Source organism: Schistocerca gregaria, chromosome 5 (genome assembly GCF_023897955.1).
Source record: "Schistocerca gregaria isolate iqSchGreg1 chromosome 5, iqSchGreg1.2, whole genome shotgun sequence".
In the NCBI taxonomy this organism is placed as follows: Eukaryota; Metazoa; Arthropoda; class Insecta; order Orthoptera; family Acrididae; genus Schistocerca; species Schistocerca gregaria.
This window is the reverse complement of record NC_064924.1, coordinates 244,595,995-244,610,575: the sequence shown is the minus strand read 5'-3', so window position 1 is coordinate 244,610,575 and position 14,581 is coordinate 244,595,995. Positions and strand designations below refer to the sequence as shown.

General features: G+C 49.8%; 12 non-coding genes across 12 annotated transcripts; all 12 read left to right on the top strand.

Moving 5' to 3' along the window:
- Positions 1-188: 188 nt before the first annotated feature.
- Positions 189-307, top strand: LOC126273645 (5S ribosomal RNA). The gene has a single exon (XR_007549490.1). It is a non-coding gene; the product is annotated as a 5S ribosomal RNA (ribosomal RNA).
- Positions 308-1,453: 1,146 nt separating this feature from the next.
- Positions 1,454-1,572, top strand: LOC126273643 (5S ribosomal RNA). Its single transcript, XR_007549488.1, has one exon. It is a non-coding gene; the product is annotated as a 5S ribosomal RNA (ribosomal RNA).
- A 1,146-nt stretch (positions 1,573-2,718) lies between these two features.
- Positions 2,719-2,837, top strand: LOC126274039 (5S ribosomal RNA). Its single transcript, XR_007549869.1, has one exon. It is a non-coding gene; the product is annotated as a 5S ribosomal RNA (ribosomal RNA).
- Positions 2,838-3,983: 1,146 nt separating this feature from the next.
- Positions 3,984-4,102, top strand: LOC126273641 (5S ribosomal RNA). The gene has a single exon (XR_007549487.1). It is a non-coding gene; the product is annotated as a 5S ribosomal RNA (ribosomal RNA).
- Positions 4,103-5,248: 1,146 nt separating this feature from the next.
- Positions 5,249-5,367, top strand: LOC126273640 (5S ribosomal RNA). The gene has a single exon (XR_007549486.1). It is a non-coding gene; the product is annotated as a 5S ribosomal RNA (ribosomal RNA).
- Positions 5,368-6,513: 1,146 nt separating this feature from the next.
- LOC126273639 (5S ribosomal RNA) lies at positions 6,514-6,632 on the top strand. Its single transcript, XR_007549485.1, has one exon. It is a non-coding gene; the product is annotated as a 5S ribosomal RNA (ribosomal RNA).
- A 1,146-nt stretch (positions 6,633-7,778) lies between these two features.
- LOC126273638 (5S ribosomal RNA) lies at positions 7,779-7,897 on the top strand. The gene has a single exon (XR_007549484.1). It is a non-coding gene; the product is annotated as a 5S ribosomal RNA (ribosomal RNA).
- A 1,146-nt stretch (positions 7,898-9,043) lies between these two features.
- Positions 9,044-9,162, top strand: LOC126273637 (5S ribosomal RNA). Its single transcript, XR_007549483.1, has one exon. It is a non-coding gene; the product is annotated as a 5S ribosomal RNA (ribosomal RNA).
- A 1,145-nt stretch (positions 9,163-10,307) lies between these two features.
- On the top strand, positions 10,308-10,426 carry LOC126273636 (5S ribosomal RNA). The gene has a single exon (XR_007549482.1). It is a non-coding gene; the product is annotated as a 5S ribosomal RNA (ribosomal RNA).
- A 1,136-nt stretch (positions 10,427-11,562) lies between these two features.
- On the top strand, positions 11,563-11,681 carry LOC126273635 (5S ribosomal RNA). Its single transcript, XR_007549481.1, has one exon. It is a non-coding gene; the product is annotated as a 5S ribosomal RNA (ribosomal RNA).
- A 1,146-nt stretch (positions 11,682-12,827) lies between these two features.
- LOC126273634 (5S ribosomal RNA) lies at positions 12,828-12,946 on the top strand. The gene has a single exon (XR_007549480.1). It is a non-coding gene; the product is annotated as a 5S ribosomal RNA (ribosomal RNA).
- A 1,146-nt stretch (positions 12,947-14,092) lies between these two features.
- LOC126273633 (5S ribosomal RNA) lies at positions 14,093-14,211 on the top strand. Its single transcript, XR_007549479.1, has one exon. It is a non-coding gene; the product is annotated as a 5S ribosomal RNA (ribosomal RNA).
- Positions 14,212-14,581: the final 370 nt, after the last annotated feature.

Genomic DNA, 14,581 nt, shown 5'->3' with positions numbered 1-14,581 from the left:
ACGAATGACAGGCGGTGCAACGAGCAGCTGTGTTGTGCGTCTGACCCACGTGGCGGCGCGCCGCACTGCGCGTCGCCTTCGAGGTGGAAGGACGTGCTTTGCGTCAAATGTGCCACCGAAAACGGCGATTGCGTGTGTTGGGAGGAGAGGCGAAGCCTTCTTCTGCCGTGCGGCTACTGTATAAGGACGCCAACGGCCATACCATGTTGAATACACCGGTTCTCGTCCGATCACCGAAGTTAAGCAACATCGGGCCCGGTTAGTACTTGGATGGGTGACCGCCTGGGAACACCGGGTGCTGTTGGCTCCCTCTCTTCTTTTAAATTTTATGTCACTACACCTGCCAGTCCTCTTTTCATACAAACTCTCAGGTGCGACAAAGATGCTTCCACAAGCATTTTAAACCACTGTATTAAACGTAAGATGTGAAATTACAGCAATGAACTCAGTTTGAACAAGAATGCGCGGAGGAAGAGTGCTAGGAACTCGTTGAAAATAACGAAACACTGCGAATCGACAGATGTGCTCTTAAAATGCGTCAGAGCCTACTGTTTTGTAGGAGCGCTAAATTCCAATTTTGTAGCAGTGCACAACGGCAAATTTGTAAACAAAAATTTACCTTTCGTCGCTACAAGAGATGGATACTTTGCCGAACAGCCTGTGTCTTGTGTGCATGTTTTCGCACCTTTCCACGGCACGGCGCAGCACAGAGCGGCTCTGGTAGCTCCGAACGGCCGCACACGGCGCCTCGGACACGTCGGTTCGGCCCGCGCCCATCTCGCAGATGCTTCTCGTACTTGTGCTGTCATATGGACCACGACCCGAGCGGCAGCGAGCGGCAGTCGAGCAAAGTCGGGACAAGTCGGGACGGAAGGCGACAGCCGAGAATGCACCGTGCGAATTACGCAAATATCTGGAAGCGCGACGCGTGTCAGGCAGGTGAGACCGCTTCCCTCTGTCTTCATTTCTTGCTTTCTTGTCACTACCCCTGCCAGCCCTTTTTTCATGCTACCTTTCTCATGTGACATAGATGCTTCCATACTGATTTTAAACTATCGTAAGATACGATATTAAGGAGCTCAATTTGAAAAGAGTGCGCCAAGGAAGACTTCCAAAGAGTCTCTGGAAATAACAAAACAGTGTGAAGTGACAGAAATGTTGTGAAATACGTCAGGGCATATTGTTTTGTAGCAGTGCACAACGGCAAATTTGTAAACAAAAATTTACCTTTCGTCGCTACAAGAGATGGATACTTTGTCGAACAAACGAATGACAGGCGGTGCAACGAGCAGCTGTGTTGTGCGTCTGACCCACGTGGCGGCGCGCCGCACTGCGCGTCGCCTTCGAGGTGGAAGGACGTGCTTTGCGTCAAATGTGCCACCGAAAACGGCGATTGCGTGTGTTGGGAGGAGAGGCGAAGCCTTCTTCTGCCGTGCGGCTACTGTATAAGGACGCCAACGGCCATACCATGTTGAATACACCGGTTCTCGTCCGATCACCGAAGTTAAGCAACATCGGGCCCGGTTAGTACTTGGATGGGTGACCGCCTGGGAACACCGGGTGCTGTTGGCTCCCTCTCTCCTTTTAAATTTTATGTCACTACACCTGCCAGTCCTCTTTTCATACAAACTCTCAGGTGCGACAAAGATGCTTCCACAAGCATTTTAAACCACTGTATTAAACGTAAGATGTGAAATTACAGCAATGAACTCAGTTTGAACAAGAATGCGCGGAGGAAGAGTGCTAGGAACTCGTTGAAAATAACGAAACACTGCGAATCGACAGATGTGCTCTTAAAATGCGTCAGAGCCTACTGTTTTGTAGGAGCGCTAAATTCCAATTTTGTAGCAGTGCACAACGGCAAATTTGTAAACAAAAATTTACCTTTCGTCGCTACAAGAGATGGATACTTTGCCGAACAGCCTGTGTCTTGTGTGCATGTTTTCGCACCTTTCCACGGCACGGCGCAGCACAGAGCGGCTCTGGTAGCTCCGAACGGCCGCACACGGCGCCTCGGACACGTCGGTTCGGCCCGCGCCCATCTCGCAGATGCTTCTCGTACTTGTGCTGTCATATGGACCACGACCCGAGCGGCAGCGAGCGGCAGTCGAGCAAAGTCGGGACAAGTCGGGACGGAAGGCGACAGCCGAGAATGCACCGTGCGAATTACGCAAATATCTGGAAGCGCGACGCGTGTCAGGCAGGTGAGACCGCTTCCCTCTGTCTTCATTTCTTGCTTTCTTGTCACTACCCCTGCCAGCCCTTTTTTCATGCTACCTTTCTCATGTGACATAGATGCTTCCATACTGATTTTAAACTATCGTAAGATACGATATTAAGGAGCTCAATTTGAAAAGAGTGCGCCAAGGAAGACTTCCAAAGAGTCTCTGGAAATAACAAAACAGTGTGAAGTGACAGAAATGTTGTGAAATACGTCAGGGCATATTGTTTTGTAGCAGTGCACAACGGCAAATTTGTAAACAAAAATTTACCTTTCGTCGCTACAAGAGATGGATACTTTGTCGAACAAACGAATGACAGGCGGTGCAACGAGCAGCTGTGTTGTGCGTCTGACCCACGTGGCGGCGCGCCGCACTGCGCGTCGCCTTCGAGGTGGAAGGACGTGCTTTGCGTCAAATGTGCCACCGAAAACGGCGATTGCGTGTGTTGGGAGGAGAGGCGAAGCCTTCTTCTGCCGTGCGGCTACTGTATAAGGACGCCAACGGCCATACCATGTTGAATACACCGGTTCTCGTCCGATCACCAAAGTTAAGCAACATCGGGCCCGGTTAGTACTTGGATGGGTGACCGCCTGGGAACACCGGGTGCTGTTGGCTCCCTCTCTTCTTTTAAATTTTATGTCACTACACCTGCCAGTCCTCTTTTCATACAAACTCTCAGGTGCGACAAAGATGCTTCCACAAGCATTTTAAACCACTGTATTAAACGTAAGATGTGAAATTACAGCAATGAACTCAGTTTGAACAAGAATGCGCGGAGGAAGAGTGCTAGGAACTCGTTGAAAATAACGAAACACTGCGAATCGACAGATGTGCTCTTAAAATGCGTCAGAGCCTACTGTTTTGTAGGAGCGCTAAATTCCAATTTTGTAGCAGTGCACAACGGCAAATTTGTAAACAAAAATTTACCTTTCGTCGCTACAAGAGATGGATACTTTGCCGAACAGCCTGTGTCTTGTGTGCATGTTTTCGCACCTTTCCACGGCACGGCGCAGCACAGAGCGGCTCTGGTAGCTCCGAACGGCCGCACACGGCGCCTCGGACACGTCGGTTCGGCCCGCGCCCATCTCGCAGATGCTTCTCGTACTTGTGCTGTCATATGGACCACGACCCGAGCGGCAGCGAGCGGCAGTCGAGCAAAGTCGGGACAAGTCGGGACGGAAGGGGACAGCCGAGAATGCACCGTGCGAATTACGCAAATATCTGGAAGCGCGACGCGTGTCAGGCAGGTGAGACCGCTTCCCTCTGTCTTCATTTCTTGCTTTCTTGTCACTACCCCTGCCAGCCCTTTTTTCATGCTACCTTTCTCATGTGACATAGATGCTTCCATACTGATTTTAAACTATCGTAAGATACGATATTAAGGAGCTCAATTTGAAAAGAGTGCGCCAAGGAAGACTTCCAAAGAGTCTCTGGAAATAACAAAACAGTGTGAAGTGACAGAAATGTTGTGAAATACGTCAGGGCATATTGTTTTGTAGCAGTGCACAACGGCAAATTTGTAAACAAAAATTTACCTTTCGTCGCTACAAGAGATGGATACTTTGTCGAACAAACGAATGACAGGCGGTGCAACGAGCAGCTGTGTTGTGCGTCTGACCCACGTGGCGGCGCGCCGCACTGCGCGTCGCCTTCGAGGTGGAAGGACGTGCTTTGCGTCAAATGTGCCACCGAAAACGGCGATTGCGTGTGTTGGGAGGAGAGGCGAAGCCTTCTTCTGCCGTGCGGCTACTGTATAAGGACGCCAACGGCCATACCATGTTGAATACACCGGTTCTCGTCCGATCACCGAAGTTAAGCAACATCGGGCCCGGTTAGTACTTGGATGGGTGACCGCCTGGGAACACCGGGTGCTGTTGGCTCCCTCTCTTCTTTTAAATTTTATGTCACTACACCTGCCAGTCCTCTTTTCATACAAACTCTCAGGTGCGACAAAGATGCTTCCACAAGCATTTTAAACCACTGTATTAAACGTAAGATGTGAAATTACAGCAATGAACTCAGTTTGAACAAGAATGCGCGGAGGAAGAGTGCTAGGAACTCGTTGAAAATAACGAAACACTGCGAATCGACAGATGTGCTCTTAAAATGCGTCAGAGCCTACTGTTTTGTAGGAGCGCTAAATTCCAATTTTGTAGCAGTGCACAACGGCAAATTTGTAAACAAAAATTTACCTTTCGTCGCTACAAGAGATGGATACTTTGCCGAACAGCCTGTGTCTTGTGTGCATGTTTTCGCACCTTTCCACGGCACGGCGCAGCACAGAGCGGCTCTGGTAGCTCCGAACGGCCGCACACGGCGCCTCGGACACGTCGGTTCGGCCCGCGCCCATCTCGCAGATGCTTCTCGTACTTGTGCTGTCATATGGACCACGACCCGAGCGGCAGCGAGCGGCAGTCGAGCAAAGTCGGGACAAGTCGGGACGGAAGGCGACAGCCGAGAATGCACCGTGCGAATTACGCAAATATCTGGAAGCGCGACGCGTGTCAGGCAGGTGAGACCGCTTCCCTCTGTCTTCATTTCTTGCTTTCTTGTCACTACCCCTGCCAGCCCTTTTTTCATGCTACCTTTCTCATGTGACATAGATGCTTCCATACTGATTTTAAACTATCGTAAGATACGATATTAAGGAGCTCAATTTGAAAAGAGTGCGCCAAGGAAGACTTCCAAAGAGTCTCTGGAAATAACAAAACAGTGTGAAGTGACAGAAATGTTGTGAAATACGTCAGGGCATATTGTTTTGTAGCAGTGCACAACGGCAAATTTGTAAACAAAAATTTACCTTTCGTCGCTACAAGAGATGGATACTTTGTCGAACAAACGAATGACAGGCGGTGCAACGAGCAGCTGTGTTGTGCGTCTGACCCACGTGGCGGCGCGCCGCACTGCGCGTCGCCTTCGAGGTGGAAGGACGTGCTTTGCGTCAAATGTGCCACCGAAAACGGCGATTGCGTGTGTTGGGAGGAGAGGCGAAGGCTTCTTCTGCCGTGCGGCTACTGTATAAGGACGCCAACGGCCATACCATGTTGAATACACCGGTTCTCGTCCGATCACCGAAGTTAAGCAACATCGGGCCCGGTTAGTACTTGGATGGGTGACCGCCTGGGAACACCGGGTGCTGTTGGCTCCCTCTCTTCTTTTAAATTTTATGTCACTACACCTGCCAGTCCTCTTTTCATACAAACTCTCAGGTGCGACAAAGATGCTTCCACAAGCATTTTAAACCACTGTATTAAACGTAAGATGTGAAATTACAGCAATGAACTCAGTTTGAACAAGAATGCGCGGAGGAAGAGTGCTAGGAACTCGTTGAAAATAACGAAACACTGCGAATCGACAGATGTGCTCTTAAAATGCGTCAGAGCCTACTGTTTTGTAGGAGCGCTAATTTCCAATTTTGTAGCAGTGCACAACGGCAAATTTGTAAACAAAAATTTACCTTTCGTCGCTACAAGAGATGGATACTTTGCCGAACAGCCTGTGTCTTGTGTGCATGTTTTCGCACCTTTCCACGGCACGGCGCAGCACAGAGCGGCTCTGGTAGCTCCGAACGGCCGCACACGGCGCCTCGGACACGTCGGTTCGGCCCGCGCCCATCTCGCAGATGCTTCTCGTACTTGTGCTGTCATATGGACCACGACCCGAGCGGCAGCGAGCGGCAGTCGAGCAAAGTCGGGACAAGTCGGGACGGAAGGCGACAGCCGAGAATGCACCGTGCGAATTACGCAAATATCTGGAAGCGCGACGCGTGTCAGGCAGGTGAGACCGCTTCCCTCTGTCTTCATTTCTTGCTTTCTTGTCACTACCCCTGCCAGCCCTTTTTTCATGCTACCTTTCTCATGTGACATAGATGCTTCCATACTGATTTTAAACTATCGTAAGATACGATATTAAGGAGCTCAATTTGAAAAGAGTGCGCCAAGGAAGACTTCCAAAGAGTCTCTGGAAATAACAAAACAGTGTGAAGTGACAGAAATGTTGTGAAATACGTCAGGGCATATTGTTTTGTAGCAGTGCACAACGGCAAATTTGTAAACAAAAATTTACCTTTCGTCGCTACAAGAGATGGATACTTTGTCGAACAAACGAATGACAGGCGGTGCAACGAGCAGCTGTGTTGTGCGTCTGACCCACGTGGCGGCGCGCCGCACTGCGCGTCGCCTTCGAGGTGGAAGGACGTGCTTTGCGTCAAATGTGCCACCGAAAACGGCGATTGCGTGTGTTGGGAGGAGAGGCGAAGCCTTCTTCTGCCGTGCGGCTACTGTATAAGGACGCCAACGGCCATACCATGTTGAATACACCGGTTCTCGTCCGATCACCGAAGTTAAGCAACATCGGGCCCGGTTAGTACTTGGATGGGTGACCGCCTGGGAACACCGGGTGCTGTTGGCTCCCTCTCTTCTTTTAAATTTTATGTCACTACACCTGCCAGTCCTCTTTTCATACAAACTCTCAGGTGCGACAAAGATGCTTCCACAAGCATTTTAAACCACTGTATTAAACGTAAGATGTGAAATTACAGCAATGAACTCAGTTTGAACAAGAATGCGCGGAGGAAGAGTGCTAGGAACTCGTTGAAAATAACGAAACACTGCGAATCGACAGATGTGCTCTTAAAATGCGTCAGAGCCTACTGTTTTGTAGGAGCGCTAAATTCCAATTTTGTAGCAGTGCACAACGGCAAATTTGTAAACAAAAATTTACCTTTCGTCGCTACAAGAGATGGATACTTTGCCGAACAGCCTGTGTCTTGTGTGCATGTTTTCGCACCTTTCCACGGCACGGCGCAGCACAGAGCGGCTCTGGTAGCTCCGAACGGCCGCACACGGCGCCTCGGACACGTCGGTTCGGCCCGCGCCCATCTCGCAGATGCTTCTCGTACTTGTGCTGTCATATGGACCACGACCCGAGCGGCAGCGAGCGGCAGTCGAGCAAAGTCGGGACAAGTCGGGACGGAAGGCGACAGCCGAGAATGCACCGTGCGAATTACGCAAATATCTGGAAGCGCGACGCGTGTCAGGCAGGTGAGACCGCTTCCCTCTGTCTTCATTTCTTGCTTTCTTGTCACTACCCCTGCCAGCCCTTTTTTCATGCTACCTTTCTCATGTGACATAGATGCTTCCATACTGATTTTAAACTATCGTAAGATACGATATTAAGGAGCTCAATTTGAAAAGAGTGCGCCAAGGAAGACTTCCAAAGAGTCTCTGGAAATAACAAAACAGTGTGAAGTGACAGAAATGTTGTGAAATACGTCAGGGCATATTGTTTTGTAGCAGTGCACAACGGCAAATTTGTAAACAAAAATTTACCTTTCGTCGCTACAAGAGATGGATACTTTGTCGAACAAACGAATGACAGGCGGTGCAACGAGCAGCTGTGTTGTGCGTCTGACCCACGTGGCGGCGCGCCGCACTGCGCGTCGCCTTCGAGGTGGAAGGACGTGCTTTGCGTCAAATGTGCCACCGAAAACGGCGATTGCGTGTGTTGGGAGGAGAGGCGAAGGCTTCTTCTGCCGTGCGGCTACTGTATAAGGACGCCAACGGCCATACCATGTTGAATACACCGGTTCTCGTCCGATCACCGAAGTTAAGCAACATCGGGCCCGGTTAGTACTTGGATGGGTGACCGCCTGGGAACACCGGGTGCTGTTGGCTCCCTCTCTTCTTTTAAATTTTATGTCACTACACCTGCCAGTCCTCTTTTCATACAAACTCTCAGGTGCGACAAAGATGCTTCCACAAGCATTTTAAACCACTGTATTAAACGTAAGATGTGAAATTACAGCAATGAACTCAGTTTGAACAAGAATGCGCGGAGGAAGAGTGCTAGGAACTCGTTGAAAATAACGAAACACTGCGAATCGACAGATGTGCTCTTAAAATGCGTCAGAGCCTACTGTTTTGTAGGAGCGCTAAATTCCAATTTTGTAGCAGTGCACAACGGCAAATTTGTAAACAAAAATTTACCTTTCGTCGCTACAAGAGATGGATACTTTGCCGAACAGCCTGTGTCTTGTGTGCATGTTTTCGCACCTTTCCACGGCACGGCGCAGCACAGAGCGGCTCTGGTAGCTCCGAACGGCCGCACACGGCGCCTCGGACACGTCGGTTCGGCCCGCGCCCATCTCGCAGATGCTTCTCGTACTTGTGCTGTCATATGGACCACGACCCGAGCGGCAGCGAGCGGCAGTCGAGCAAAGTCGGGACAAGTCGGGACGGAAGGCGACAGCCAAGAATGCACCGTGCGAATTACGCAAATATCTGGAAGCGCGACGCGTGTCAGGCAGGTGAGACCGCTTCCCTCTGTCTTCATTTCTTGCTTTCTTGTCACTACCCCTGCCAGCCCTTTTTTCATGCTACCTTTCTCATGTGACATAGATGCTTCCATACTGATTTTAAACTATCGTAAGATACGATATTAAGGAGCTCAATTTGAAAAGAGTGCGCCAAGGAAGACTTCCAAAGAGTCTCTGGAAATAACAAAACAGTGTGAAGTGACAGAAATGTTGTGAAATACGTCAGGGCATATTGTTTTGTAGCAGTGCACAACGGCAAATTTGTAAACAAAAATTTACCTTTCGTCGCTACAAGAGATGGATACTTTGTCGAACAAACGAATGACAGGCGGTGCAACGAGCAGCTGTGTTGTGCGTCTGACCCACGTGGCGGCGCGCCGCACTGCGCGTCGCCTTCGAGGTGGAAGGACGTGCTTTGCGTCAAATGTGCCACCGAAAACGGCGATTGCGTGTGTTGGGAGGAGAGGCGAAGGCTTCTTCTGCCGTGCGGCTACTGTATAAGGACGCCAACGGCCATACCATGTTGAATACACCGGTTCTCGTCCGATCACCGAAGTTAAGCAACATCGGGCCCGGTTAGTACTTGGATGGGTGACCGCCTGGGAACACCGGGTGCTGTTGGCTCCCTCTCTTCTTTTAAATTTTATGTCACTACACCTGCCAGTCCTCTTTTCATACAAACTCTCAGGTGCGACAAAGATGCTTCCACAAGCATTTTAAACCACTGTATTAAACGTAAGATGTGAAATTACAGCAATGAACTCAGTTTGAACAAGAATGCGCGGAGGAAGAGTGCTAGGAACTCGTTGAAAATAACGAAACACTGCGAATCGACAGATGTGCTCTTAAAATGCGTCAGAGCCTACTGTTTTGTAGGAGCGCTAAATTCCAATTTTGTAGCAGTGCACAACGGCAAATTTGTAAACAAAAATTTACCTTTCGTCGCTACAAGAGATGGATACTTTGCCGAACAGCCTGTGTCTTGTGTGCATGTTTTCGCACCTTTCCACGGCACGGCGCAGCACAGAGCGGCTCTGGTAGCTCCGAACGGCCGCACACGGCGCCTCGGACACGTCGGTTCGGCCCGCGCCCATCTCGCAGATGCTTCTCGTACTTGTGCTGTCATATGGACCACGACCCGAGCGGCAGCGAGCGGCAGTCGAGCAAAGTCGGGACAAGTCGGGACGGAAGGCGACAGCCGAGAATGCACCGTGCGAATTACGCAAATATCTGGAAGCGCGACGCGTGTCAGCAGGTGAGACCGCTTCCCTCTGTCTTCATTTCTTGCTTTCTTGTCACTACCCCTGCCAGCCCTTTTTTCATGCTACCTTTCTCATGTGACATAGATGCTTCCATACTGATTTTAAACTATCGTAAGATACGATATTAAGGAGCTCAATTTGAAAAGAGTGCGCCAAGGAAGACTTCCAAAGAGTCTCTGGAAATAACAAAACAGTGTGAAGTGACAGAAATGTTGTGAAATACGTCAGGGCATATTGTTTTGTAGCAGTGCACAACGGCAAATTTGTAAACAAAAATTTACCTTTCGTCGCTACAAGAGATGGATACTTTGTCGAACAAACGAATGACAGGCGGTGCAACGAGCAGCTGTGTTGTGCGTCTGACCCACGTGGCGGCGCGCCGCACTGCGCGTCGCCTTCGAGGTGGAAGGACGTGCTTTGCGTCAAATGTGCCACCGAAAACGGCGATTGCGTGTGTTGGGAGGAGAGGCGAAGGCTTCTTCTGCCGTGCGGCTACTGTATAAGGACGCCAACGGCCATACCATGTTGAATACACCGGTTCTCGTCCGATCACCGAAGTTAAGCAACATCGGGCCCGGTTAGTACTTGGATGGGTGACCGCCTGGGAACACCGGGTGCTGTTGGCTCCCTCTCTTCTTTTAAATTTTATGTCACTACACCTGCCAGTCCTCTTTTCATACAAACTCTCAGGTGCGACAAAGATGCTTCCACAAGCATTTTAAACCACTGTATTAAACGTAAGATGTGAAATTACAGCAATGAACTCAGTTTGAACAAGAATGCGCGGAGGAAGAGTGCTAGGAACTCGTTGAAAATAACGAAACACTGCGAATCGACAGATGTGCTCTTAAAATGCGTCAGAGCCTACTGTTTTGTAGGAGCGCTAATTTCCAATTTTGTAGCAGTGCACAACGGCAAATTTGTAAACAAAAATTTACCTTTCGTCGCTACAAGAGATGGATACTTTGCCGAACAGCCTGTGTCTTGTGTGCATGTTTTCGCACCTTTCCACGGCACGGCGCAGCACAGAGCGGCCCTGGTAGCTCCGAACGGCCGCACACGGCGCCTCGGACACGTCGGTTCGGCCCGCGCCCATCTCGCAGATGCTTCTCGTACTTGTGCTGTCATATGGACCACGACCCGAGCGGCAGCGAGCGGCAGTCGGGACAAGTCGGGACGGAAGGGGACAGCCGAGAATGCACCGTGCGAATTACGCAAATATCTGGAAGCGCGACGCGTGTCAGGCAGGTGAGACCGCTTCCCTCTGTCTTCATTTCTTGCTTTCTTGTCACTACCCCTGCCAGCCCTTTTTTCATGCTACCTTTCTCATGTGACATAGATGCTTCCATACTGATTTTAAACTATCGTAAGATACGATATTAAGGAGCTCAATTTGAAAAGAGTGCGCCAAGGAAGACTTCCAAAGAGTCTCTGGAAATAACAAAACAGTGTGAAGTGACAGAAATGTTGTGAAATACGTCAGGGCATATTGTTTTGTAGCAGTGCACAACGGCAAATTTGTAAACAAAAATTTACCTTTCGTCGCTACAAGAGATGGATACTTTGTCGAACAAACGAATGACAGGCGGTGCAACGAGCAGCTGTGTTGTGCGTCTGACCCACGTGGCGGCGCGCCGCACTGCGCGTCGCCTTCGAGGTGGAAGGACGTGCTTTGCGTCAAATGTGCCACCGAAAACGGCGATTGCGTGTGTTGGGAGGAGAGGCGAAGCCTTCTTCTGCCGTGCGGCTACTGTATAAGGACGCCAACGGCCATACCATGTTGAATACACCGGTTCTCGTCCGATCACCGAAGTTAAGCAACATCGGGCCCGGTTAGTACTTGGATGGGTGACCGCCTGGGAACACCGGGTGCTGTTGGCTCCCTCTCTTCTTTTAAATTTTATGTCACTACACCTGCCAGTCCTCTTTTCATACAAACTCTCAGGTGCGACAAAGATGCTTCCACAAGCATTTTAAACCACTGTATTAAACGTAAGATGTGAAATTACAGCAATGAACTCAGTTTGAACAAGAATGCGCGGAGGAAGAGTGCTAGGAACTCGTTGAAAATAACGAAACACTGCGAATCGACAGATGTGCTCTTAAAATGCGTCAGAGCCTACTGTTTTGTAGGAGCGCTAAATTCCAATTTTGTAGCAGTGCACAACGGCAAATTTGTAAACAAAAATTTACCTTTCGTCGCTACAAGAGATGGATACTTTGCCGAACAGCCTGTGTCTTGTGTGCATGTTTTCGCACCTTTCCACGGCACGGCGCAGCACAGAGCGGCTCTGGTAGCTCCGAACGGCCGCACACGGCGCCTCGGACACGTCGGTTCGGCCCGCGCCCATCTCGCAGATGCTTCTCGTACTTGTGCTGTCATATGGACCACGACCCGAGCGGCAGCGAGCGGCAGTCGAGCAAAGTCGGGACAAGTCGGGACGGAAGGCGACAGCCGAGAATGCACCGTGCGAATTACGCAAATATCTGGAAGCGCGACGCGTGTCAGGCAGGTGAGACCGCTTCCCTCTGTCTTCATTTCTTGCTTTCTTGTCACTACCCCTGCCAGCCCTTTTTTCATGCTACCTTTCTCATGTGACATAGATGCTTCCATACTGATTTTAAACTATCGTAAGATACGATATTAAGGAGCTCAATTTGAAAAGAGTGCGCCAAGGAAGACTTCCAAAGAGTCTCTGGAAATAACAAAACAGTGTGAAGTGACAGAAATGTTGTGAAATACGTCAGGGCATATTGTTTTGTAGCAGTGCACAACGGCAAATTTGTAAACAAAAATTTACCTTTCGTCGCTACAAGAGATGGATACTTTGTCGAACAAACGAATGACAGGCGGTGCAACGAGCAGCTGTGTTGTGCGTCTGACCCACGTGGCGGCGCGCCGCACTGCGCGTCGCCTTCGAGGTGGAAGGACGTGCTTTGCGTCAAATGTGCCACCGAAAACGGCGATTGCGTGTGTTGGGAGGAGAGGCGAAGGCTTCTTCTGCCGTGCGGCTACTGTATAAGGACGCCAACGGCCATACCATGTTGAATACACCGGTTCTCGTCCGATCACCGAAGTTAAGCAACATCGGGCCCGGTTAGTACTTGGATGGGTGACCGCCTGGGAACACCGGGTGCTGTTGGCTCCCTCTCTTCTTTTAAATTTTATGTCACTACACCTGCCAGTCCTCTTTTCATACAAACTCTCAGGTGCGACAAAGATGCTTCCACAAGCATTTTAAACCACTGTATTAAATGTAAGATGTGAAATTACAGCAATGAACTCAGTTTGAACAAGAATGCGCGGAGGAAGAGTGCTAGGAACTCGTTGAAAATAACGAAACACTGCGAATCGACAGATGTGCTCTTAAAATGCGTCAGAGCCTACTGTTTTGTAGGAGCGCTAAATTCCAATTTTGTAGCAGTGCACAACGGCAAATTTGTAAACAAAAATTTACCTTTCGTCGCTACAAGAGATGGATACTTTGCCGAACAGCCTGTGTCTTGTGTGCATGTTTTCGCACCTTTCCACGGCACGGCGCAGCACAGAGCGGCTCTGGTAGCTCCGAACGGCCGCACACGGCGCCTCGGACACGTCGGTTCGGCCCGCGCCCATCTCGCAGATGCTTCTCGTACTTGTGCTGTCATATGGACCACGACCCGAGCGGCAGCGAGCGGCAGTCGAGCAAAGTCGGGACAAGTCGGGACGGAAGGCGACAGCCGAGAATGCACCGTGCGAATTACGCAAATATCTGGAAGCGCGACGCGTGTCAGGCAGGTGAGACCGCTTCCCTCTGTCTTCATTTCTTGCTTTCTTGTCACTACCCCTGCCAGCCCTTTTTTCATGCTACCTTTCTCATGTGACATAGATGCTTCCATACTGATTTTAAACTATCGTAAGATACGATATTAAGGAGCTCAATTTGAAAAGAGTGCGCCAAGGAAGACTTCCAAAGAGTCTCTGGAAATAACAAAACAGTGTGAAGTGACAGAAATGTTGTGAAATACGTCAGGGCATATTGTTTTGTAGCAGTGCACAACGGCAAATTTGTAAACAAAAATTTACCTTTCGTCGCTACAAGAGATGGATACTTTGTCGAACAAACGAATGACAGGCGGTGCAACGAGCAGCTGTGTTGTGCGTCTGACCCACGTGGCGGCGCGCCGCACTGCGCGTCGCCTTCGAGGTGGAAGGACGTGCTTTGCGTCAAATGTGCCACCGAAAACGGCGATTGCGTGTGTTGGGAGGAGAGGCGAAGCCTTCTTCTGCCGTGCGGCTACTGTATAAGGACGCCAACGGCCATACCATGTTGAATACACCGGTTCTCGTCCGATCACCGAAGTTAAGCAACATCGGGCCCGGTTAGTACTTGGATGGGTGACCGCCTGGGAACACCGGGTGCTGTTGGCTCCCTCTCTTCTTTTAAATTTTATGTCACTACACCTGCCAGTCCTCTTTTCATACAAACTCTCAGGTGCGACAAAGATGCTTCCACAAGCATTTTAAACCACTGTATTAAACGTAAGATGTGAAATTACAGCAATGAACTCAGTTTGAACAAGAATGCGCGGAGGAAGAGTGCTAGGAACTCGTTGAAAATAACGAAACACTGCGAATCGACAGATGTGCTCTTAAAATGCGTCAGAGCCTACTGTTTTGTAGGAGCGCTAAATTCCAATTTTGTAGCAGTGCACAACGGCAAATTTGTAAACAAAAATTTACCTTTCGTCGCTACAAGAGATGGATACTTTGCCGAACAGCCTGTGTCTTGTGTGCATGT